This window comes from Elephas maximus, chromosome 5 (genome assembly GCF_024166365.1).
Source record: "Elephas maximus indicus isolate mEleMax1 chromosome 5, mEleMax1 primary haplotype, whole genome shotgun sequence".
Lineage (NCBI taxonomy): Eukaryota > Metazoa > Chordata > Mammalia > Proboscidea > Elephantidae > Elephas > Elephas maximus.
In genome coordinates this window covers 115243947-115268720 of record NC_064823.1, presented here as the reverse complement: position 1 = coordinate 115268720, position 24774 = coordinate 115243947, and positions in this window count along the sequence as shown.

The window sequence follows — 24774 nt, the reverse complement described above, 5'->3', positions numbered from 1 at the left end:
TACAATGGTTGAAGAGCCATAGGATAGATGTTCCCATCCCAAGAGGGAGAAATTAGAATTATAAAATGTGTCATGTGTCCCAAGCAAGTCTGAAGACCAGCAGGGAAATTCAATTAGATTTTAAGGCTTTAAAATAATCCTCTTTGACTGGATGCTCTGTCCTCTGGGTCCACCAGGGTGGGCACTTCATCTCCCAGCCTGCTAGGGTGGTGGCCTGTCCTTCTCTGCCATGGGTGGTGACCCTGCACCCTGAAACAGAAGTGGTGACCCTAACCTCTGGGACTGAGCAGGCAGCTGCCTCACCCTACTGGTTTGTGCCTCTGGGCCTGTGGTGGCAGTAGCAGCCCCAGGAGTGTCCAAACCATCCTCAGGGGTCATTCCTCCCTTTTCTTGAAGAATAACAGATCTTTGCAGCTGAGCAGCTCCACAGCCAATTTCCTGCATGTAGCATACCAGCTACTGACAATCTTACTTTATTTTATCCTGTCTCTGTCCTCTTCGGCCTAAGGTGGAAGTCTTTCTGTTGAGATGGTTGATTGGATCCATAAGTCACATGTGTATTCTCTTTAGGAAGCAGTTGTCCAGTCATATCCTCAGTGTTTTCTCAAGAGCACACTTTCTCAATATTTTCAATAGGAATGCACTAGAAATTTTCTAAGTCTTCAAGTTCTGGCTCCATTTTGCTTAACAGGCCACTCTTCAATATATTTCTTCTTCTCACATTTTACTATAAGCACCAAGGAGAAACTAGCCTGCACCTTCCAAATTTTGCTTAGAAATCTCCACAGCAAAATATCTAAGATCATCACTTACAAGTTCTACATTCCACAAAACATTCTAACATAATTCAGCCAAGTTTTTTTTTTTTTTTTTGACACTTTATAATAAGGATCAACTTTCCTCAATTGTTCAAAAATATGTTCATCATTTCCTTTTTAGGCCTCATTAGGAGCACATTTAATGTCCACATTTCTAGCAAGATTCTATTCTTAATTATATGTGTTTTCTCTAAGATGATAGAAGATTTCTCTATAGCTCTTCTTATTTCATTCTGAGCCCTCAGCGAATCAGCTTTAAAGTTCATAATTCTGCCAGAGATCTCCTCAAGTACCTCAAAACTCTTTCATTCTCTACCCATTACACAATTACAAAGCCACTTCCACATTTTTAGGTATCTGTTACCACTTTACCTTCTTTCCTGGTATCGAAATCTGTATTAGTTAGAGTTCTCCAGAGAAACAGACCCAGCAGGAAATGTATATCCACGTGTGTGTGTGTGTATATATATTTATGTATGTATCCTATATGTCCATAAATTCATATATCTACACAGACATTGATTTATTTTAAAAAATTGGCTCATGTTATTGTGGGGTCTGGCAATTTCAAAATATGTAAGCAAGTCAGGCTGGAAATTCTGGTGGGATATCTATGTTACAGTATTGAGACAGAATCCTTTTCTTCTTGGAAATCTTAGTTTTTGCCCTTAAGGCCTTCAAGGGATTGGATGAGACCCTTCCACATTATCAAGGGTAATCTCCTTTACTTAGAATGAACTGATTGTAAATATCAATAAGAAAAACAAAATACTTTCACAGGAACATCTAGATTAGTTTGCCCAAATAACTGGGCACCACTTAGCCAAGTTGGCACATAAAATTAACCATCACAGAAAATAACATGATACCTAACCAACTCATAGTGACCCTATAGAGTAGAACTGCCTCATAGGGTTTCCAAGAAGTGCTTGGTGAATTTGAACTGTTGACCTTTTGGTTAACAGCTGTAGCTCTTAACCACTACACTGCTAGGGTTTCCAGTTTTATGGAGGACATAAAATTAGTGCTAGGAAAACTAAGGCTAGAGAGTTCAGTAGTCTCTTTCCCCTACATAATCTTTCTTATCCATTTCTGTAAATCAGAAATAATTCTACTTCATAGTGGTTAGTATTTAGATGAAATACTACACATTGAAGCATATTAAATATATCTAATGGTTACACACGATTTAATTAATAATAATAATAGTTGTTATTATTGTCTTAAAATTGTATTTGAAGCTTCAATGGTATACAAAACAATTAACCAAGCTAACTACACTACTGAATATTTGAAAGTAATAGCACAAAATCCCTATTGCTCTTAGGCAGTTTTTTTCTATGAAAAAGCTCAGTGTTATCCACTAGCTTTGACAGTCTAAGTCTTGCATAAATAGCTTGATTCTGCTGTATCATAGAATCTGGGCAGAAGGTCTACTTGAAATGGTGAGACAAGGCAAACAGGGTATACAATGTTGGTGATGATGAAAAGAAAAACCAAAACTGTTGCCATTGAGTCGTTTTCAACTCATAGCGACCATATAGGACAGACTAGAACTGCCCCGTAGAGTTCCCAGGGAGCACGTGGTAGATTCGAACTGCCAACCTTTTGGTTAGCAGCTGTAGCACTTGACCACTACAGCATCAGGGTTTCCTTGATGATGGTAGTGGATGAATTATCAGACAGTCTCTTCTAGTGTTTTCCAATTTCTCCAGACTTGCTATATCTTGCTTCTTATTTGCTTTATTATTTTTATAGAGGTTAAATAGATGTAGGCTGACACTGGATATCTGGTGATCTCAAGGACAGTGTAACAGCTGGCAATTGCCTAGAGGCTGGGCTTTGTGTGCTGTTCTCAAAAAACTCACATGATCTCCAGCTAATAGTGTCTGCTCAGGCCTTTGAATTATGGTTTTGATGAAGAATATTAAATATACCATGGACTGCCAGAAGAATGAACACGTCTGTCTTGGAAGAAGTACAGCCAGGATGCTCCTTAGGAGCAGGGATGGTGAGACTTTGTCACACATACTTTGGTCATGTTATCAGGCAGGAGCAGTCCCTGGAGGAGGACATCATGCTTGGTAAAGTAGACGCTCAGTGAAGAAGAGGAAGACCCTAAATGAGACAGACTGACACAGTGGCTGCAACAATGGGCACAAGCATAATAATGTCCATGTTCCAGAAAATTCTTTTCTACTCAAGATATATTTTCTCTCATGTATTGACCCTAATAATATTAAATTACAAGGTGCATTTTTTCATCTTCAACTAGACTCCTTTCCTACTGCATTTTTGTAAAAATGATAAGAAACTCTAAAAAAAAAGATTTATGTGTAGGTTGAAAATTTTATAGCTGTTGAGAAGTGCATGCTATTTTTGGTACATTCATAACAGTTTTCATAAAAATGATGGAGGATTAATCTGTCCTGTGTCCTCAGCATATGATATTTTGGAACGTCTACCTGATTAGAGAGATTATTATCCCCTAGAAGAAAAAATACCTGTACCTTTAACTACAGGATGATTTTTCTGACATTGCCGTTCTTATTTCTAATATTATGGTTAAAAGAAGGGGTTTTGGATCCAAACTCTGCCATTTATTAGCTCATGGCTGAGACTTGACTGATGTATATCAGGATGGTCATTTATGGTCGGTTCTCTGTTCTGATTGTTAGTGACCATGCTGTTACTACATATTTTGAATATCACATTTGACTAGCTGTATGACCTTGATCATGTTACTTAATCTGTGCCTCATTTTTCTCAGCTACAAATAGGAATAAAATTGTTGTGGGGATTAGATTTATAAAGACACATACAGTGTTTAAAAAGTGCCTGTCACAGAGTGAGAGATAAATGCACTTATCATAATTTTTTCTCTTTTTTCTTCTCATTCTGTGTCTCTGTCTCTTATTTTCTCTGTGTTCTTTCTTAAATTATGCTCTTACAATATGTAAATGAAAGAAAGGGGGTAAGGGAAGGATACTAGATAGGCGGTTATTTCAATTATTTCTTTATGAGGCAATGAGAAAGTAGCTGTGAGAGTGGAAAGCTAGGGCTAATGATAATAGCTGACATTCATTGAGGATTTACGATGTGTAGGGCACTGTTTTAAGTAATTCCCTAAATTCATTTTGCCACAGATTTTTCCCTAGGTCCATATATCAAAAACTTAAAGACACTAGAATTTAGTGAGGTTAAATAATGATAACTAATCAATGACAAAGGAGCCAGATGGTGCAGTGGTTAAGTCCTCCACTGCTCACAGGAAGGTCGGTGGTTCAAACTTACCAGCTGCTCTACAGGAGAAATATGTGGCAACCTGCTTCCTTAAAGATTATAGCCTTGGAAACCATATGGGACAGTTCTACTCTGGCCTATAGGGTCACTATGAGTTGGAATAGACTTGAAAGCAAACTTGTTTTTTTTTTTTTTTTTCAAATCAGTGATGGACTTGGAATTTTAATCCAAGTCTTTGAGAGTTCCAAACCTGGCCCTTTAATTACTATTTATTTTTTCTCTGTAGGAAATTTATATATCAAGACATTGAATCTGAAGGAATCAAAAGAACCCAGTCATTGTGGCTGGAGCTATTTGAAAATGTTGTCAGAAGATTTTTTTTTTAACTTATTGTTTCAACAATCAAAATGAGGTCTTTCATCAGAAGTAGCTTTCCTTATGATCTCCAAACACCAGACAGTTCTTATCAACAACACAACACCTGAGCAATAATAAGAGAACTCATTAAGCTTATCTCTGCAGATGGGTTCAACAACTAGCTATCTGGGGCTGCCCTGTGCTATTTTATTTGGGTACAAGATGGTAAATAACAAAACTGTCTTTTAAAAATAACTCTTTTCCCCATAACTCTTTTTCATCCTTGCTGCTTCTCAGCCACCAGTATATGAGGAAATTAAATAAAGTCTTCCTGGTTTTGCTATGAATGATAAGCAATGACAGACTTCTTTTATAAATAAACTACTTCTTTGCAAAGAGAGAAATGTCATTTCTTTACATAAGTTACAGCAGTTCTTACAATTTATTTCCCTGAATTCACTCTTTGGTTATATCAATCACAGAATCCACCTACCAGGGCCTGATGATAAAACAGAATTTTGGTTTATCCAATTTTTCTTGATTAAAAATATTGGAAAGGGAGTGAATTTGGGAAATAAGCATATTTAAATAGATTTCTATTTTATAGGCACCATAGAGCATGCTATATTCAAAGTTTTGGGAGAAAAACAAAAAGCATATTATACCTATAAGCAAAGACAGTGCATAATTATACAATACAATTTTCATATACATATTTCTCTTCCATAGTATTTACAGGTTTTGGAAAAATTCAACTGTATTTAATATTTTATAGAATGTCAAGATTTTATAAGGGAATTTTTGTTCTAATAATCATCTCCTGTCAATGCAATGTTTCTCTTTTTTATACGTATTTGACAAGTCACACCCTCACCACCATGATAAATGTAAAAGATTTACTTCTAAAAGTATCCACAAGTCAGTCTCTTCCAACAGATGAGTAACATTTTCATAGCTTTTTTTCCATGTATATGTGTATGGGGCCTACTATGTGCATTCCCCTAGTCACAGTAGGGAAGGTAGACAGCAAAACAATCTCTGCTTCTACGGAAGTTACTGTGTAGTAGGGATACGTGAGCAACAAAAAAGCAAATAGACAATAAGTAGTGGCAATAAGAAGCCCTGGTAGTGTAGTGGTTAAGAGCTCACCTGCTAACTAAAATGTCAGCAGTTCAAATCCACCAGCCACTCCTTAGAAACCCTATGGGGTAGTTTTACTCTGCCCTGTAGGGTCGCTATGAGTTGGAATCAACTCAACAGTAACAGGTTTGGTTTTGGTTTAGTTGTGGTAAGGGCTATGGCAAACTGTGAAGCAGGACAAGGGTCATAGCTGTTAGGGTGTTATTTCATATTAGGAGGTTGGGGACACATCTATACACAAAACAACAGTCTTGTAAAAGACATGGCTCTTCCCAAAAGAAGATATTTTCACAAAGGAGACAATAGAGAACAAAGTGACACTTGATTATTAACTGGATATTTGGCTCAAAATCTCAGGTTTAGCTGGCCTATGTAGAGATCCATTTTTGCTTACATCAGATCCGAAGTGGTCTATTTCACCCAAGGTCAAAAGTAATTCATAAAATTTATCATTCAAATTTCATAAAACACTAAATACATGAGAGCTAAAGGAAACAGAACAGAAAAAGAATAAAGAAGAGTGAACTTGTTACTGATGCATCGAGTGAAGGCCAAACATGCTACAGAATTTTTTGGCAAGGGACAATTGTCTCCTAGAGTTGAGGGATAAAGAAAGTGCAAAATGGATAGAAAGAGCAGATTGAGCTTGCCTTCATGATTTTATATTCATTCTACTTTAGTTACACTGAAGTATACAGAAATTGCTTAGTTTTTTCATCCTATTTGAAGAATCTGTCTCTAGAAAATAGTTTCCAAACAGTGTCCTTAAAGGTGCTAACAGGAACTCTTCCAAAATGATGGAGCAAGACCATCCAGAAATTTGCACCTTATTAAAGCAATGGCAAAAATCACTAAAATCTATTATTCCTGAACTCTCTGTGGAAATTAAGCGAAGGTTTACAATAATCTAGGGAGTATTCATTGAAGAAAAATGTCTCAATCTCTGTAAGAAACAGTGTGATTTGTGGCATTCTAGCTTGCTCTCTCCCCATAATAGTTTTTTTCTATTCCATGGTAGCCTTGAAAGCCAGCAGTCTCATAATCAAAGTGGCTGTAAAAACCAGGAGGCTAGCAGTCACTGGAGGGGACAGAAGAGTTTTGTATCTTCCCCCAAAAGCTGTATTCTAAGAGATTTATCAGTATTTGACTTGTGTATGGGCAGTTTGGTTATGGGCAGTTTAGGAAAGCTTCATTCACAAGATTTGCCTTTATTTGATTTGATACAGAACCTTCTCAGTGAGGAAAACTCTATCCTCAATGGTTTTGTCAAAGAAAAAAAAGAAAAAAAAAATTCATGACATTGTTTTGTGTCTCAGTTGCCTGAGCTCCAACATGAGTTGGGGCTAAAGAGAGGTAAGTCAAAAATTTTAACAGAAAAATCTGGGCAATGAAACATCCATAGGGGTGTTTGAAAAGCTTTCACATATTCTTGGGTATCTAAAATGTTGTACACATATATTGCGTAGTGGTTAAGAGCTACCTCTGCTAACCAAAAGGTTGGTGGTTGGAATCCACCATGCGCTCCTCAGAAACTCTATAGGGGCAGTTCTACTCTGTCCTATTGGGTCGCTATAAGTCGGTAATTGACTCGAAGGCACTGGGTTTTTTTTTAATATATAAAAATATGTGTATTCCCAGGAAAGATGTAAATTGGTGCCAATCTTTCATCACTGACTGCTCTTGAGACTCTGTTCAAGCAAAAATGGAGATTAAGGTAGAGTTGTAAACTGCTGGAAGGTTGAAAGCTTGCCCTAACCACCCCCTCCCCACACACACAGAGTCTCAGAACAAAGGCTTAGTGATATATTGGTTTGAGGCATTTTAGAAATACGTAAATCATTAGATAACAAATAAGTAAACCAAGACAAGACTTAGGGACCACACACAACAAAGAGTACAGAATTTACAGAAATATTTCAGAAAACTCACACACACATGCACACACACACACACAAAAGCAACAACAGCAACAACAAACCCTGGGGAGGAGAAGGGGTATGATTTCCAGAGATGTCACATTATATTACTTAAAATTTCCAATTTTGAACAAGAATTACAAGACACACAAAGGAACAGGAAAGTATGATTCACACACAGGAAAAAAAGTTGATGTTAACTATCTATGAGGAAGTCCAGATGTTAGACTTACTAGGCAAAACTTAAAATCAGCTATTATAAATATTTTAAAATATGGGAAACCATGCCTAAAAAATTAAAGAAAATATATGAACAGTGTCTTATTAAATAGGTAATACAGAAAAAAAATAAAAATCAAATAGAAATTCTAAAGTTGTAAAACACAATAACAGAAATGAAAATTTATCTACAGATCAAGATAAGACTTGATAATGCAGAATTAAAAATCAGTGAAACAAAGATAGGGCAATTGAAATTATCCAGTATTTCAGTCAGGTTTCTCTAAAGAAACAGAATTAATATGATCGGTAGGAAATATGTGTGTGTATGTTTGTGTGTATGTATGTGTGTCAATAGGTAGATAGATAGACAGGTAGATAGATAGATGGAGGTTTTAAGAAATTGACTTACATGATTGTGGGGACTGGCAAGTCTAAAATCTGTAGGGTAAGTTAGAAGGGTGAAAACTTAAGAAAGAATTGATGTTACTGTCTTTATTCTGAAATATGTAAGACAGTTTAGCAGACTTGGAACTCAGAGGAGATTTCTGTGTTACAGTCTATAAGCAGAATTTATCCTTCCCAAGGGAAAACTCAGTTTTTTTTTTTTCCTTAAGGAATTCAGCTGATTGGACAACACCTACCTGTATTATAAACTTCACTTAAAGTCAACTGATTATAAATGTCAATCACATTTATATAATGTTTTTAAGGCAACAACTAAAATAGTGTTTTATCAGTCAGCTGGGCACCATAAACTACCCAAGTTAACACATAAAATTAATCATTACATCCAGTATAAGGAGCAAAAGGAATTAAAAAAAAAATTAAGAAAATGAACAGAGCTTGGGATACCATCTGGCTCACCAATATCCACATAGTGGGAATCAGAAAGTAAGGAGAGAAAGAAAGTGGCATAAAAGTATTTGAAGAAATAATAGCTGAAAACTTCCCAAATTTGATGAAAAACTTTTATCTGTATATTCAAGAACCTCCCCAAACTCTAAACAAGATGAACTCAAAGGATTCATATCTAGACACACCACAATACAACTGTCAAAAGACAAAGACAAAGAGAATCTTGAAAGGAACTTGAGAAAAGTGACTTAAAAGGAATCCTTAATAAGATTAGCAAATGATTTCTCATCAGAAACCACAGAGGCCAATACGCACACAGTATAAATGTATTTTTGGTACTTAATCCATTTTTTCTCCTATCTGATTTAAAATGCAAGGGACACAGAATAGCCAAGACAATGCTGAAAGAGAATAAAGTTGAAGGACTCACACTTTCTGATTTCAAAATTTCTACAAAACTATAGCATTCAAGGACCTGTGGTATTGGTATAAAAATAGGCCTATAAATTAATGGAATGGAATGGAGAGTCCAGAAATAATTGTTTATGTTTATGATCAATTTATCTTCAACAAGATTGTCTAGAAAATCAAACAGGAAGAATTTTTTTAGCATGTGGTGCTTGGACAACTAGATAGTCACATGTGAAAGAATGAATTTGGATCCCTATTTCACAAAAAATACAAAAATTAACTCCAAATGGATCATAAATCCAGTGTAAGAGCTAAAACTATAAAACTGTTAGATGTAAAGAGAGGAGTAAATCTTTAAGATCTTAGGTTAGGCAATAGTTTCTTAGATATGACACTAAAAGCACAAGCAAAGGAAGAAAAAATAGATAAAATGAGATACTTCAAAGTTAAAAACTTTTCTGTTTCAAAAGACACTATCCTTGCAAAGTGAAAGTCAAACCAGAGAATGGGAGAAAATATTTGCAAATCATTTATATGATAAAGGGCTTTTATCTAGAGTATATAAAACATGTTATAACTCAACAATGAAAAAACAAATGACCTAATAAAACGTTGAAAATGAATTTGAATAGACATTTCCCATCAGATGTATAGATGGACAATAAGCATATGGAAAGACGCTTAATATCGTTAGTAATTAGGTAAATATGAACCAAAATCACAATGAGCTATCCCTTCACAACCACTTGGATGGTTAAAAGACAGATTAAAAACAATTTTTGTGAGGATGTGGAGAAATTGGAACCTTTGTTCATTGCTGGTGGGATTGTAAAATTGTACAGCCACTTTGGAAAACAGTTTGGTTATAAAATAAGTTCAAACTAAAGCTCGTACATAAATGTTCATAGCAGAATTGCTAATATTAGCCAAAAGTGGGAAGAACCCAAACGTCTATCAAAAGAATGTGAAAAACAAAACATAGTATATCTCTACAAAGCTGGTACAAGCTGATGAACAGTGGTGAAGAAAAATTCTCTCAGTGGGCAGAACTTTGAGCAGTGCACCTGGTTTTTCAGTGCTTGGAAGGAAAAATGATCAGATGTATAATTGTACACTGATTCACAATCTATGGCCAATTCTTCAGATGAATGATCAGGGACTTAGAAGGAACATGGTTGGAAAAAACTCTGAATGGGCAAATAACATGAAGGTATTTATATCCATGTGAATGCTCACAAAAAGATGACCATAAAAGAGGAAGACTTTATAATCAAGTTGATAGAATAATCTGTTCTGTAGGCACAAGTCAGCCTCTCTCCCTAGTCAGTCCTGCCATTACCCAGTAGACTCAAGAACCATCTGGCCCTGGTTGCAAAGACGAAAGTTACATGGGAGCTCAGCAACATGGACTTACACTCACCAAATTCAACCAGGCTATATTCACTGCTGAGTGTCTAATCTTCCAGCAACAGAGGTTAATACTGAGTCTCTGATAAGGCACTGTTTACTGTGGTTATCAGTCAGTTACCTAGTAGCAGGTTGATTACATTGGATTGCTTCCACCATGGAAGGAGTAGGTAATATTTTGTTTTCGCTGGAGTACACAGTACTTGGATGTGGATTTGCCTTCCTAAATGTAATATTTCTGCCAAAACTACCATCTGTATTGTTACATACCATTATGGTATTGCATATAGCGTTGCTGCTCATGTGGGATGAAGTGCTGCAATGGGCTCATGAATGCATATTCTTGCCATGTTTCCCATCATCCTGAAGCAACTGGCTTGATAGAGTACTGGAATGAAGTTCCGAAGATTGTTTTTGAAGATTGTTCCTGAAGACTCAATTACAATGCCAGCTAGGTGGCAATACCTTGCAGGATTGGGGCAATATTCTCTAGGAGGCTGTATATACTCTAAATCAGTTTCCAATACATGGTGCTGTTTTTCCATAACCAGGACTCATGGGTCCAGGAATCGAGGAGTAGAAATGGGAGTGGCATCACTCACTATTACCGCTGGTGCACGACTAACAAAATTTTTGCTATCTGTCTCCATGACCCTATGCTTTTTTGGTATAGAGGGCTGAATTCAACCACTTTGGAAATCTATTTGGCACTTCCTTAAAAAGCTAGAAATAGTAATAACATTTGATCTAACAATCTCACTCCTGGGAATATATCGTAGAGAAACAAGAGTCATCACATGAATAGACATATGCACACCCACGTTCATTGCAGTATTATTCACAGTAGCAAAAAAATGGAAACAACCTAAGTGGTCATCAACAGATGACTGGATAAACAAACTATGGTACATGCACACAATGGAGTAGTATGCAACGATAAAGAACTATGATGAATCTGAAATACATCCCACAACATGGATGGATCTGGAGGGCATTATGCTGAGTGTAATAATTCAATCACAAAAGGGCCAATATCGTATGAGACTACTCTTACAAAAGCAGAGGAAAATCTTTCCACACAGAAAGAAATAATCTTTGATGGTTACAAGGGAGGGGGTGGATTGGAAGGGAAAAACACTAACTAGATAAAATAGACAGGTGGTAACTTTTGTGAAGCATAAGACGATGCACAATACTGGGGAAGTCAGCACAGCTTGACAAAAAAAAAAAGAATATCCCTCCTCATGCAAGCTTTCTATTTACCTTATCATCTGTCTCTTAGAAAGTGTAAGGCAACAAAGCCAGAGCTTGGTATATCTTTCTTTGAAACATAGTGCCTTACATTTATCTCTGTTTTTGTTGTTAGTTGCCATTGAGTCAATTCCTACTCATGAAGGCCCCATGTGTGCAGAGTAGAACTACTCCACAGGGTTTTCAAGGCTGTAAACTTTCAGAAGCAGATCACCAGGTCTGTCTTCCAAGGTGGCTTTGTTGGCTTTGAACGGCCAATTTTTCGACTCTTAGAGGAGTGCTTAATTCTTTGTGCCACCCAGGGACTCCTTATATTTATCTTGCTGTATTTTAAATACCCTAAATCCAAATATCTTTATCATAATTGCATCTCATAGGTTCAAAATATTTGGATCAGGCATTCTTTTCTCTCATAATGGATGTAAAATTGACTGCTAGGAAAAAAAAAAAAAGTAACACCTTCCATACACAAAGGCCAAATCAAAAGTCATTTGTATAGCCATTACTAGTAAAGTGACTGTACAGTGTAATTAGCACCATACCATGTTAATCTTGCCTATAATCAGAAAACATCAGCTCCTTAATGCTGGCAATAAACAGTTAAAAATGAACTCATTTTAGATGGCAGCAGCAAAAAGGTCAAGTCAGCTTTTCTTCCTTTAATGTCAATTTACTGGGCTTGAGTGAATCATTGAGTAGAGCAATAAGATATTTATTATTCATCAGCAGGCACACCATACGATGTACTAGGCATTAGTGCCTTTTAAGAATAAATTAGTTTGTACCATATAAACAATTCTCTTCAGAATGAGTAGGCAGCTCTGATAATACTTCAATAAACACTTTTCAAAATAATTTTTGTAATCATGAAAATCATGTACTTTTACAAGTGCAAGAAGAAAACGTGTGTTTTATAAGCTTTGCCATTATTATGACTTATGGAAAATGCAAACTCATGTAAAATGGAATTCTGAATCTGAATTTAAATGTGTATATGAAATTCTATTAAGAACTGGTGGTGTTTGGAAGCCTTATTAAAAGCCTTCAAACGGGAATTTTAGAAGTGAAGTCGCCCTTCTTCTGGGCACGTGAGAGTAGAAATGTGCCTACATCATCACCCTCCCAGAAAATAGCCCTAAAATGTTATAAAAGTACTATGTGAAAAAATAAATGAGTAAACTCTAGCCATAAATCAATACGTGTAGATTTTCCATGGCAGGGTTTTTCAACTTGAGTGCTATTAATATTTTTGGAGTGAATAATTCATTGTTGTGGAGAGACGTCTTGTGCGTTATAGGCTGTTTAGCAGCATCCCTGGCCCTTTACCCGCTAGTTACCAGTAGCAACTTGCCCTTCCGCTACAGTTTTGACAACCAAAAATGACTCCTGAGATTGCCAAATGCTCTCTGGAGGCCAAAATCCCTTCATTAAAGAACATAATTCTAGGCAAAACATTGATGTAACATGTTTTCATTGATTTGAACACTGCGTCATGGTTCTGATAGGGGGTCCATTGTGTTAGGGAATACCTGAGGTGATCAGCAGCCTCATGTGCATAGGAGGGTGGTTATGTTCATTGGTGTTTCTGCACAGGTGCTGGGGAAGCTGGGACTGATGACTGATGGCTATCTAGAATTCTGAGCGTTTTGTCCACTTTTTTTGTTTGTTTGTTTTGTTTTGGAACCATGAATTAAAAAATAATTTCCATATAAATATGCAGCTTACAAACAAATAAGAATACTCTGAAAAATACGTATGTAGCATTTTTTGTAGAAGGTTGGACTATGTTCCCCTCATTGACAGCCTCTCAAAGATCACCAGATTTCTACTAACTATGTCTTCAAAGCACCGTAGGCTTTTACTAACACTCTTCTCAAAGTCTTCCTAGCCTTTGCGCACTTTCTGGTTCAAAAACCATTCCTCTATTTTGTTTTTCTTATGGTAGCACTCCACTTCCAGGCACCAAAATCTGTTTAGTTATCTATGTTGTTGTTGTTGTTAGGTGCCAATGAGCTCATTCCGACTCATAGCAACCTTACATGAAAGAGTAGAACTGCCCCCATACAGTTTCTTAGGCTATAATCTTTATGGGTGCAGATCACCAGGTCTTTTCTCCTGAAGAACCACTGGGTGGTGTCAAACAGCAACCTTTCAGTTGGCATCCAAAATGTTAATAATTGTGCCAGCAGAGCTCCTATACATAGCTATATAATAAATTACCCCAAAACTTAGTTTAAGGCAGTAATAAACATTTAATATCTCACACAGTTTTGGTGGAATGCAAGAGCTGGTTGGCTGAATAGTTTAAGTTTGGGGTCTTTCATGAGGCTGCAGTCAAGACCATGCTCTCCAGGGCTGCAGTCATCTGAAGCTTTGACTAGAACTGGAGGATCCAGTGCCAAGATGGCTCACCCACATAGCTGTTAGTAGGACTCTCTACTCTCTAGTCTCTTGCTAGCTGTTGGCAGGAGGCCTCACACGGACCTCCCTGTAGGGCTGCTTGGGAATCCTCATGACAAGGCAGCTGGCTCTTCCGAAAGCTAATGATCCAAGAGTCAGTAAGGCAGAAGCTGCAAAGTCTTTTATGACCTAGCACTAGAAGTCACGCTCCATTATTTCTGCAATATTCTAATGGTCACTAGGTTAGCCCTGTTCAATGTAGAAAGGGATTAAACAGGGATGTAAATATCAGGAGGCAAGTATCATTGGGGACCATCTTGGTAGCTGGCTAACACAATACCTTCATTTTTTAATGTTTTTTATGTTTCTCTTATCAGCCATAGTTCCCTGCCTCCTTCCATGTCTAGCAAAGTTTGATTATATGCTGGACTTTGTTTTTAAAGAGACTTTGTGTTGGCTCCATAAATGATGTTATATCTTAACTGAAAGGTTTGTCTTTTCCTTTGTTAGGTAGATGGGGTAAGGACAGAATCATCTCAATGCAGTTAGGTACTGAGTTGGGTCCAGGCTGGGCTGCAGATTTATCGAGGCTGTGTCTACCTCTGATTCTTCTTCCTCTGGTGTGTCCTATCTAAGCCTTGTATATACAGCCTGGGCCACTATATTCTCAGTCCTGGAAGACTGTGAGAGATTCAGTGTGCCCTGTAGAGGTTTTGAAGTTTTCTCTTTGGTCTCCAACCTCATACACTACCAAGTTTCCTCCTGTCTTGAGAAAGAGCCATGTGTTTCAGGCAGATTCTTTCCTGAAAGAAAACTTTGTCTCCTAAATACCACAACACTAGTGAAGATTTTATTCTGTATTATAGGAGCTCCCTAGAGTCACAACATCCTAAAATATAGTAAATATACCACAGGCAAAACCTAATTGCATGTTTAAGTTTCGTGACATTTCCAAATTTTTATTCTAGCCCTGCATGACTGCCAAAAGCTTTTCCTGTTTCTGTTCTCACCAGTGGAATATCTCTGTGTGGACCAAGTCCAATTCTCATCTCACACCCAGAATTAGCAAATGTCCCCACAGAAGAGTGTTGCCTGTATTTTATTTGGTAAACCTAATACAGAAGAAAACTTCCAGTAACAGATGGCTCCCTCAGAAAGGCTCTCCTCTTTCTGACATTTCAGCTCATTGTTCCTGTTTTCTTCTACAGTTCTCCAATACTTTAACATATATGTGTAATTATGTGTATATATATATATATATATTACATATATATATATATTTTTAGTAGCTACATTGAGAGCATGGTCTACCCTGGAACCTGCTATTATTGTATCCTGGTTGGAAATGGAAGTCTCTTCAGTTCATCATCTGGGAACAGAAAGGTGCTATGCTTTTTATTATTCTATAAAAAGTTTCCTTTGTTTTTCTGTATAGCCTAAAGGATGGGGCGGGGGGACCCCTGGGTGATGCAAATGGTTAAAGATCTTGACTGCTAGCTGAAAGGTTGGAAGTTTCAGTCCATCCGGAGGCATCTCTGAAAAAAGGCCTGGCAATATACTACCGAAAAGTCAGTCATTGAAAACCCTGTGGAGCACAGGTCTACTGTAGCATACATGTGCTCATCATGAGTCAGAATCAGCTCAAAGGCAACTCTGAGGGGAATGGGTAGGGTGATTATACATGTGTGCTTACGCAAGCATTGTGCAAGTTTCTTTTTCCACTCTCTCCTGCTTTGGAGTACAAAATCTTAGATTTATTTGTCATTGTTGTTTACAGCCCTTGTCAATAATTCTAAGGCATGGCACTCTGTAAATATCTTCTTTAGCCTTGCAGAAGTTCCCTTTATAAGTGTTGTACATCATAAGGAGCATATGGCCCTGCGACATGAGATTGATGCACTCTCTTTCTTTTTATAGCACTAATGATGGCAAGTGCAAAATTATGGTGGTCGGTTGTCATGAGACCAGCCTGACTTCTAGTGGTTATGCGGCAAATACTGAATAGCTTTTCAGAGTGGGTATACTGTAAGCTATGCAGCATCACAATCACAAAGAAGGTACTTTATTATTATTGTGCCTTCATACGGCTTTTAGGAGAGATTTTTAAAAAATTGATTGTCTTCTTGCAAAATTAATCATTGAAAACTAAATTTGCTTGTGCGGGCTCAAATGATGAAGTAAGTCTTAGAAATCTATGGCATATACTTGTCATAACTCCCGACAATTTCAAGCAGTTATGCTAATTAGAAGTCTCTTTGGGGCTCGTGGTTTGACAATTGAGGTTAAGCAACTGTGTTTAATCACAGAAAGCAGGAACATATAAATTTGAATGGGTCACTAAGGCCACAACTTAAGAACAGGGTATTCCTCATTAATTATACACATATGCTTTATATTCTAAGATGTGCAATTGAATTTCTTCTTTTGAGTGAATCACAGAGTCAAAGAACTAGGACTGATTGTAGGAATTTTAGAAGAAAAATTTTATTCACTAGTCTCCACCTACTTCTGCCACTGCAAGCCCAGTTAGAGTCTTAAGTGTTGTGCATTTTTTTTCACTCCTACACTCGCTTCTTTCTCCTGAAAGGCTTTCTGTTACCTTCCATTGTATCCACTTTATTAAACTAAATTCAGTCCCTTCTTGAATTCCCTTTTCTCTCCTTCCACCCTGTTTTGTAGAAACTCATACTTAATGCCAACAAACTTCTTCCTTTTTCTGAGATGATTCCTCCATGTCTTGATGTTAACTGAACCGTAGCACTCCATTTCTGTCATGATGGTTTACAGTTATAGTAGGCTTTAAGGCATGGTCGTATCTTTTTCCTTACATTAATACTAAACTTCTCAGGTCCTTTATACCTCTTATTTCTTCTACTGAGGACTCTCAGATCCAAGAGGACAGGGATCATATAGTTGCCTACCTCTGAGGGCTGGACACCTTAGGTTGGGCTAAGTGCTACATACATAATTTGTCCTCAGCTTTGTAATTCAGGTATAGGGTTATCAAATTATCTTATTTTTTAAGTCACAGAGGAGGAAACTGGGGCCAAGAGAGGTTCCAAAGGGCTGGGCCTATTGTGCATAGTATGTCTTCATATTTGTTGAATGAACAAGTGAGTGAGTCATTGAAAGAATTAATATAACAAATGTAGCCCATATTTATCTCTCACATTTTCTCATGTTCTTGTACTTTACATCCTTTTAAACTTTGCCTATCACTTCCATGGGAATGGATTTTTCAAAGGGTGGAAATTGTCCTCTAGCCCATCAAATTTCTAAATCTAATAGTCACTTATCATAGCTCATCCTTCTAATTTCTCTGCCCTTTGTCTTTATCTTCTTCTTTTGAAATCGTCACAACTTCAAAGGGAAAAAATGCTTCCTTTTACCCCTACATTCTTTTGGGATAAAATAATTACTAAAAATTTTATGAAAGAGTTTTATGCTTTAGGAACTTATGACTCTGTTAGCTTTTGATAATGATAGTGTGTTAGCTTCCTACAGTTACCTTAACAAAGTATAATAAACTGGGTGGCTTAAAACAACAGATATTTATTCTCTTACAATACTAGTAAGGTGTTGTTGCTATTGTTAGGTGCCATTGGGTCAGTTTTGACTCATAGTGACCCTATGTACGACAGAATGAAACACTGCCTGGTCCTGAGCTATCCTTACAATTGTTGCTATGTTTGAGCCCATCTTTGCAGCTCCTGCGTCAATCTATCTCATTGAGGGTCTTCTTTTTTTTTTTTTTCTGACACTCTACCTAATGATGTCCTTCTCCAGGGACTTGGTCCCTCCTGACAACATTTCCAAAGAATGTGAGATGAAGTCTGGCTATCCACATTTCTAAGGAATATTCTGGCTGTACTTCTTCCAAGACAGATTTGTCATTCTTCTGGCTGGCAGTCCATGGTCTATTCAATATTCTTCATCAACACTATAATACAAAGGCATCAATTCTTTTTCAGTCTTCTTTATTCATTGTCCAGCTTTCACATGCATTATGAGGTGATTGATAATACCATGGCTTGGGTCAGGTGCACCTTAGTCCTCAAAGTGACATCTTTGCTTTTTAACACTTTCAAGAGGTCTTTTGCAGCAGATTTGCCCAATGCAATACACTGTTTGATTTCTTGACTGCTGCTTCTATGGGCATTGATTGTGGGCCCAAATAAAATGAAATCCTTGACAACTTTGATGTTTTCTCTGTTTATCATGATGTTTCTTATTGATTCAGTTGTGAGGATTTTGTTTTCTTTATGTTAAGGTGTAATCCATGTTGAAGACCGTAATCTATGATTTTCATCAGAAAGTGCTTCGAGTCCTCTTTGTTTTCAGCAGGCATGATTGTGACATCTGCATATCACAGGCTGTTAGTGAGTTTTCCCCCAGTCCTGAGGATGGGATGCCGAGGATGCTGAGGATGCTGAGGTCTTCATATCGTCCATCTTTGATTATTTGCTCAGCATATGGATTGAGTTAGTATGGTTAAAAAGTACAACCCTCCTCTGACTTTAAACCACGCAGTATCCCCTTGTTCTGTCCAAACAACTGCCTCTAGGTCTATGTACATGTTTCTCATGAGCATAGTTAACTGTTCTGGGATTCCCACTCTTTACAATGTTATCCATGATTTGTTATGATCCACACAGTTGAATGCCTTTGCATAGTCAATAAAACACAGGTAAACATCCTTCTAGTATTCTCTGCTTTCAGCCAGGATTCATCTGACTTCAGCAATGATATCCCTAGTTCCATGTCCTCTTCTGAAACCAGCCTGAATTTCTGGCAGTTCCCTGTCGATATACTGCTGCAGCTATTTTTGAATGATCTTCAGCAAAATATTGTTTGATAATTTCCAGTTCTGTTGGATAACCTTTCTCTGAAATGGGCACAAATACGGATCCCTTCCAGTCGGTTAGCCAGGTAACTGTCTTCCAGATTTCTTGATGAGTGAGCTGTTCCAGCATCGCATTCATTTGTTCAAACATCTCAATTCCTGGAAACTTGTTTTTCACCTATGCTTTCAGTGCCACTTGGGCTTCTTCCTTCAGTACTATCAGTTCTTTATTATATGGTACTTCCTAAAATAAGGTGAAGGATTCTATGGGGAAAATGTTAAACGACACAGGAAGCATCAAATGAAGATGAAAGGAACACACAGAGTCATTATACCAAAAAGAATTGGTCGATGTTCAGCCATTTCAAGAGGTGCCATATGATCAGGAACTGAGAGTACTGAAGGAAGAAGTCCAAGCTGCACTGAAGGCATTGGGAGAAAACAAGGCTCCAGGAATTACTGGAATATCAATTGAGATGTTCAACAAACGGATGCAGCGCTGGAAGTGCTCACTCATCTATGCCAAGAAATTTGGAAGACAGCTACCTGGCCAGCCAATTGACCAGAAAAGATCCATATTTATGCTATTTCAAAGGAAGGTGATCCTTCCTAATGCAGAAATTATCGAACAATATCCTTAATATCACACACAAACAAAATTTTGCTGAAGATCATTCGAAAGTGGGTGCAGCAGTATATTGACAGGGAATTACCAGAAATTCAGACCGGATTCAAAAGAAGGCATGGAAAAAGGGATATCATTGCTGATGTCAGATGGATCCTGGCTGAAAGCAGAGAATACCAGAAGAATGCTTTCCTGTGTTTTATTGACTATGCAAAGGCATTCGACTATGTGGATCATAAGAAACCATGTGAAGAATGGGAATTCCATAACACTTAATTGTGCTATGAGGGACCTGTACATAGGTCAAAAGGCAGTCTTTCAGACAGAACAAGGGGATACTAAGTGGTTTAAAGTCGGGAAATGTGTGGGCCAGGGTTGTATCCTTTCACCATACCTATTCAATCTGTATGCAGAGCAAATAACCCAAAAAGCTGGGCTATATGAAGAAGAATGGAACATCAGGATTGGAGGAAGACTCATTAACAACCTGTGTTATGCAGATGACACAACCTTGCTTGCTGAAAGTAAGAGGACTTGAAGCATTTACGGATAAAGATCAAAGACCACAGCCTTCAGTATGGATTACACCTTCATATAAAGAATAGAAAAACCCTCACAACTGGACCAAAAAGCAACATAATGATAAACAGAGAAAAGATTGAAGTTGCCAAGGATTTCATTTTACTTGGATCCACAATCAACACCCATAGTAGCAGCAGTCAAGAAATCAAAAGACGCATTGCATTGGGCAAATCTGCTGCAAAAGACCTCTTTAAAGTGTTGAAAAGCAAAAATGTCACCTGGAAGACTAAGGTGTGCTTGACCTAAGCTGTGGTATTTTCAATTGCATCAAATGCATGCAAAACGGGACAATGAGTAAATAAGGAAGACCGAAGAAGAATTGACACCTTGGAATTGTGTTGTTGGAGAGAAATAGTGAATATACTATGAACTGCTAAATTAATGAACCTATCTGTCTTGGAAGAAGTACAACTAGAATGCTCCTTAGAAGCAAGGATGGTGGGACTTCATCTTACATACTTAGGACATATTGTCATGAGGGATCAGTCCCTGGAGAAGGACATCATGCTTGCTAAAGTACAAGGTCAGCAGAAAAGAGGCAGCCCCTCAACAAGATGGATTGACACAGTGGCTCCAACAATGGGCTCAAGGATAACAAAGATTGTGAGAATGGTGCAGGACTGGGCAGTGTTTCATTCTGTGGTACATAGGGTCACTATGAGTTGAAACCAACTTGATGGTACCTAACAACAACAAAAGCCTCCTGAAATGGTTAAACATTGTCCAATTTTCTTTGGTGCAGTAACTCTGTATTTCTTCCATCTTCTTTTGATCCTTCCTGCTGTGCTCAACATTTTCCCCATAGATTTCTTCAAAATTGCAATTTGAGGCTTGAATTTTTCTTTTGGTTTTTTCAGCTTGAGCAATACTGAGCATACTTTTCCCTTTTAGTTTTCTATCTTCAGGTCTTAGCACATTTCACTATAATACTTTGTCTTCTCTAGCCTCCTTTTGAAATCTTCTGTTCAGCTCATTTAGGTGATTATTTCTTCCTTTTGCCTTAGCTACTAGGAGGTTAGAAGTCTGAATTCATGATTTTAGCATGGCCATGCTCTTTCTGAAGGCTCTATGAGAAGAACCTTCCTTATCTCTTCCAGCTATAGTAGCCCCAGGTATTCTTTTGTTTGTAGCAGCATAACTCCAATATCTGCCTCTTTCTTCACATGATTGCCTTCGCTCTGTGTCTGTCTCTTTGTCTTCCTTCTTCTTCTTTTTATCAAGGCAACAGTCATTTAGGAATAGGGCCCACCCTTCTCCAGTATGACCTCTTGTTTACTAATTGTATCTGCAGAGTATTTCCAAATAAGTCCACATTCACAGGTAAGGACTTGAACATATATTTTTGGAGGACATAACACATAAGAGATAATTACATATATTCTTAATTTCCCTAATAGATTATGAATTCATTGTGATTAATAATAATAGCTAATATTTATAGAACAGTGATGCATCGTTCTAAGTGCTGTATGCAGAATAAATTAGTCCTCAGCTCTATAAGCCAGGTATATTATTATCATAATTTTCACTTTACAGAAGAGGAAACTCTGCCCAGGAGAGGTTAAATAACTTCTCAAAGTCACATAGCTGGTAAGTATCAGAGCCAGGAAATAAACACATGAAATGGTTATCAAAAATCTATATGCTTACCCTCTACCATAGGCCAGCCTCCCAGAGCACGACCTGCATCTCTTTGTATCCTTGGCACCTAGCTCACTGCATGAGATGTAGAACTTAATTAAATATTTCAGACTTATGTTGAACTATTTAGTTTAATCCCTTCATTTTACTTCTTGGAAATTGAGGATTACATAGTCCTCTGTAGTAGAACCAGGACAAAACTAACATCTTTATACTCCTTTTTTGGAACTTTTTCCACTGTCTCTAAAACATAGAAGTATAAGATATCTGTCTTATTACCAACATCCCTCTACTTGACATAAGCCTACTGACAAATTTATGATCCACCCAATGCCGTCGAGTCGATTTTGACTCATAGCGACCCTATAGGACAGTGTAGAACTGCCCCATAGAGTTTCCAAGGAGCACCCGGCAGATTCGAACTGCTGACCCTCTGACATAATACACATTTTTACAATTCCAATATCAATTCTAATTATCTTTGTCTTACAGTTAAACTGGGATTTGAGGCTTGATTTTTAGTTGCAGCTGGGTCATTAATAAGCTGAGTGATTCTGAGCAAGTCTTTTTATGTTTGAATCTAATCTGTTAAATGTGTGAATTGGATTAAAATAATACTCAATTTTTTTTATAAACTGAAATTCTTTTATTGTATTTTTAATTCTGTGTTCTTTGCAACCTAATCCTGATTCCTTAATTGAATCATTAATTTAAAAAAACATTTATCAAAGAGATTAAAGAACATCTCCAAGACAGGAAGATAGAAGGAGAAAAATAATCTTTTTATATTATCAGGCTGCATTTATTTCTCAGAATATCCCTTGATATTCATTTGAAAAAAAAAAAAAATAGAGCCCAATTAACTTTTCTGCACCCCTCAGAAATATCTGTGATTTCAGACTCCCCCTGGCCTTTGGATATTTATGGCTTTAATCATTTTTCTAGATAGATGCATCCTTTTGTACATTCCACTAATTTTCCATGGTAAGACTCATTCCAGTAAGTTTTCTGTACACAGTTGGATTAATAGTATATCCCATATGGTGTAGTCTAGGTAATTGTATAGCTTTATACTTAAAAATGAGCTGCAGCTGTTGCAAAGAGGAAAAAGTCCAGTTCTAAGGAATGGGTCCAAAGGGCGTTTCTGCAAAACCAGTACATCTTCCATGCAAATGGCTCCCGTAATTGACATCATGGTGATGGTTTTATTATCAGTCCTGTGTCCTTAGATGTATATACTAGGTGACTCCTGCCATGTTCCAGAGCAACAACTTTATATTTGCCTGCTCTTGAATTTTTCTGACCTCATGTACACACATGCCACTATTAATTTACACGGTGATATTACTATTAAGCCATAATATTAACTGCCATTTTTTGAATATGTAGCTGTATGCCAGGTGGGGTTCTAATCGCTTTATAAATATAAAACCAGTTGTCGAGTCAACCCCAACTCATGGTGACCCCATGTCTGTCAGAATAGAGCTGTGTTTCACAGGGTTTTCGATGGCTGATTTTTTTGGAAGTAGATTACCAGGGCTTTCTCCTGGGTGGACTTGAACTTTCAGCTTTTCATTTAGCAGCTGAGTGCATTAACTGTTTGCACTACCCAGGGGCATTTAATTCTCCCAAATCTCTAAGGTGGGTTTTAGTACAATTCTCACATTTCTTATAAGAGTGTTAAGCAGCTTGTCTAAGGTCATAGAGCTAGTAGCGAGACCTAAAGAGCAGGAATTTATATCCCAGTTGACTAACTTCAATTGGCTATTAGCACTTATTCTACCAAGTACCATCTTAACTCTTAATTATATATTATTCCTATTTCTCCTATATAAACCTTGTTTCTCTATTACTGACTAAAGTGGAGCCTTTATTTAAACTAGCTTTGTGAACCTACGTTCCACTTATTTCACAAGACACGTATAATTTTAAATATGACATCTAAACATTTTTAAAAGAGGATATTAAGTATATATGTCAAAATGAATGCTATTTCATGCCAATTTTTAGCTCGGGTATCTAAGCAATTAAGTATGAGAAATGCTGCCATTTATCAAAGCAGTTTAGGAGTTCATTTTCCCGTAGGGACATTTCTTTGGTATTTATTTTCCTGTTTAGACATAGAAAAATAAAATGCTCTCATTTATGTGTAGATAATTACACTATTCACATAACTTTTAGAAGTCTTTATTATTATTTTCTTTTCCTTTAAAGTTTCTGTATTGACCAAATTTTATATCAGCCTAAGCACAGGGAATTCTTCCAGCTTGCACTTAAACTAATTTTTGAGAGAAAGCAGCATAATTTATACTTTATATTGAGTAGTATTATGGAAGTGTATTTATTAAAGCTTTGCAGACAAATGTGTTTAGAGCTTGTTGGCATTTTTTCATGGTTTGGATTGATTATTCATCTCTGATTTATGGCAGCCTTCCCTTTCACACTTCTGGGTGTTTCTCCACTGGTAACAAGGGAAATCCTGAAACTACAACATTTACTGTAGAAATATGATTTCTCAGCCTTTCTTTTCGATAACAGGTTTAGGGTTCTCTTATTTTGTATTAGCATGTAATCTATTAGAATAATGTGTAGCTTCATACATATCTTCTCTCTATGTTCCGCCAATAAATACACAAAAAAGAACTTTTTTTTTCCCCCTTGTTATGTAGTCCAGGATGCTTAAAGGGAGGCAGCATAAAGCAGTACTTAGATATGGGCTATGGAATCAAAATATCTGGTTTCCATTCCTGCTTCTTCCACTTTCAAACTGTGGCACTTAGGCAGTATGCTGATTAATTTTCCTAAAGCTCAGTTTGCACATCTAGAAAATGGGATTAATACACATAGGAGCTAACATTGATTGAGCATTATTTTTTAAAGATTTATGTTCTTTAACACATTGACTCATCACGGCAACCCTATGAGAAAGTGCAATTATCATCTTCATTTTACAGATAAGGAAATTAAGGCACAGAGGGCGTCAGTTAAGTTGCTGGGGATCTCACATAGTTGTGGGGAGATTATAAGATTGTACATTAACTAACAGAATGCTTAACAAACAGA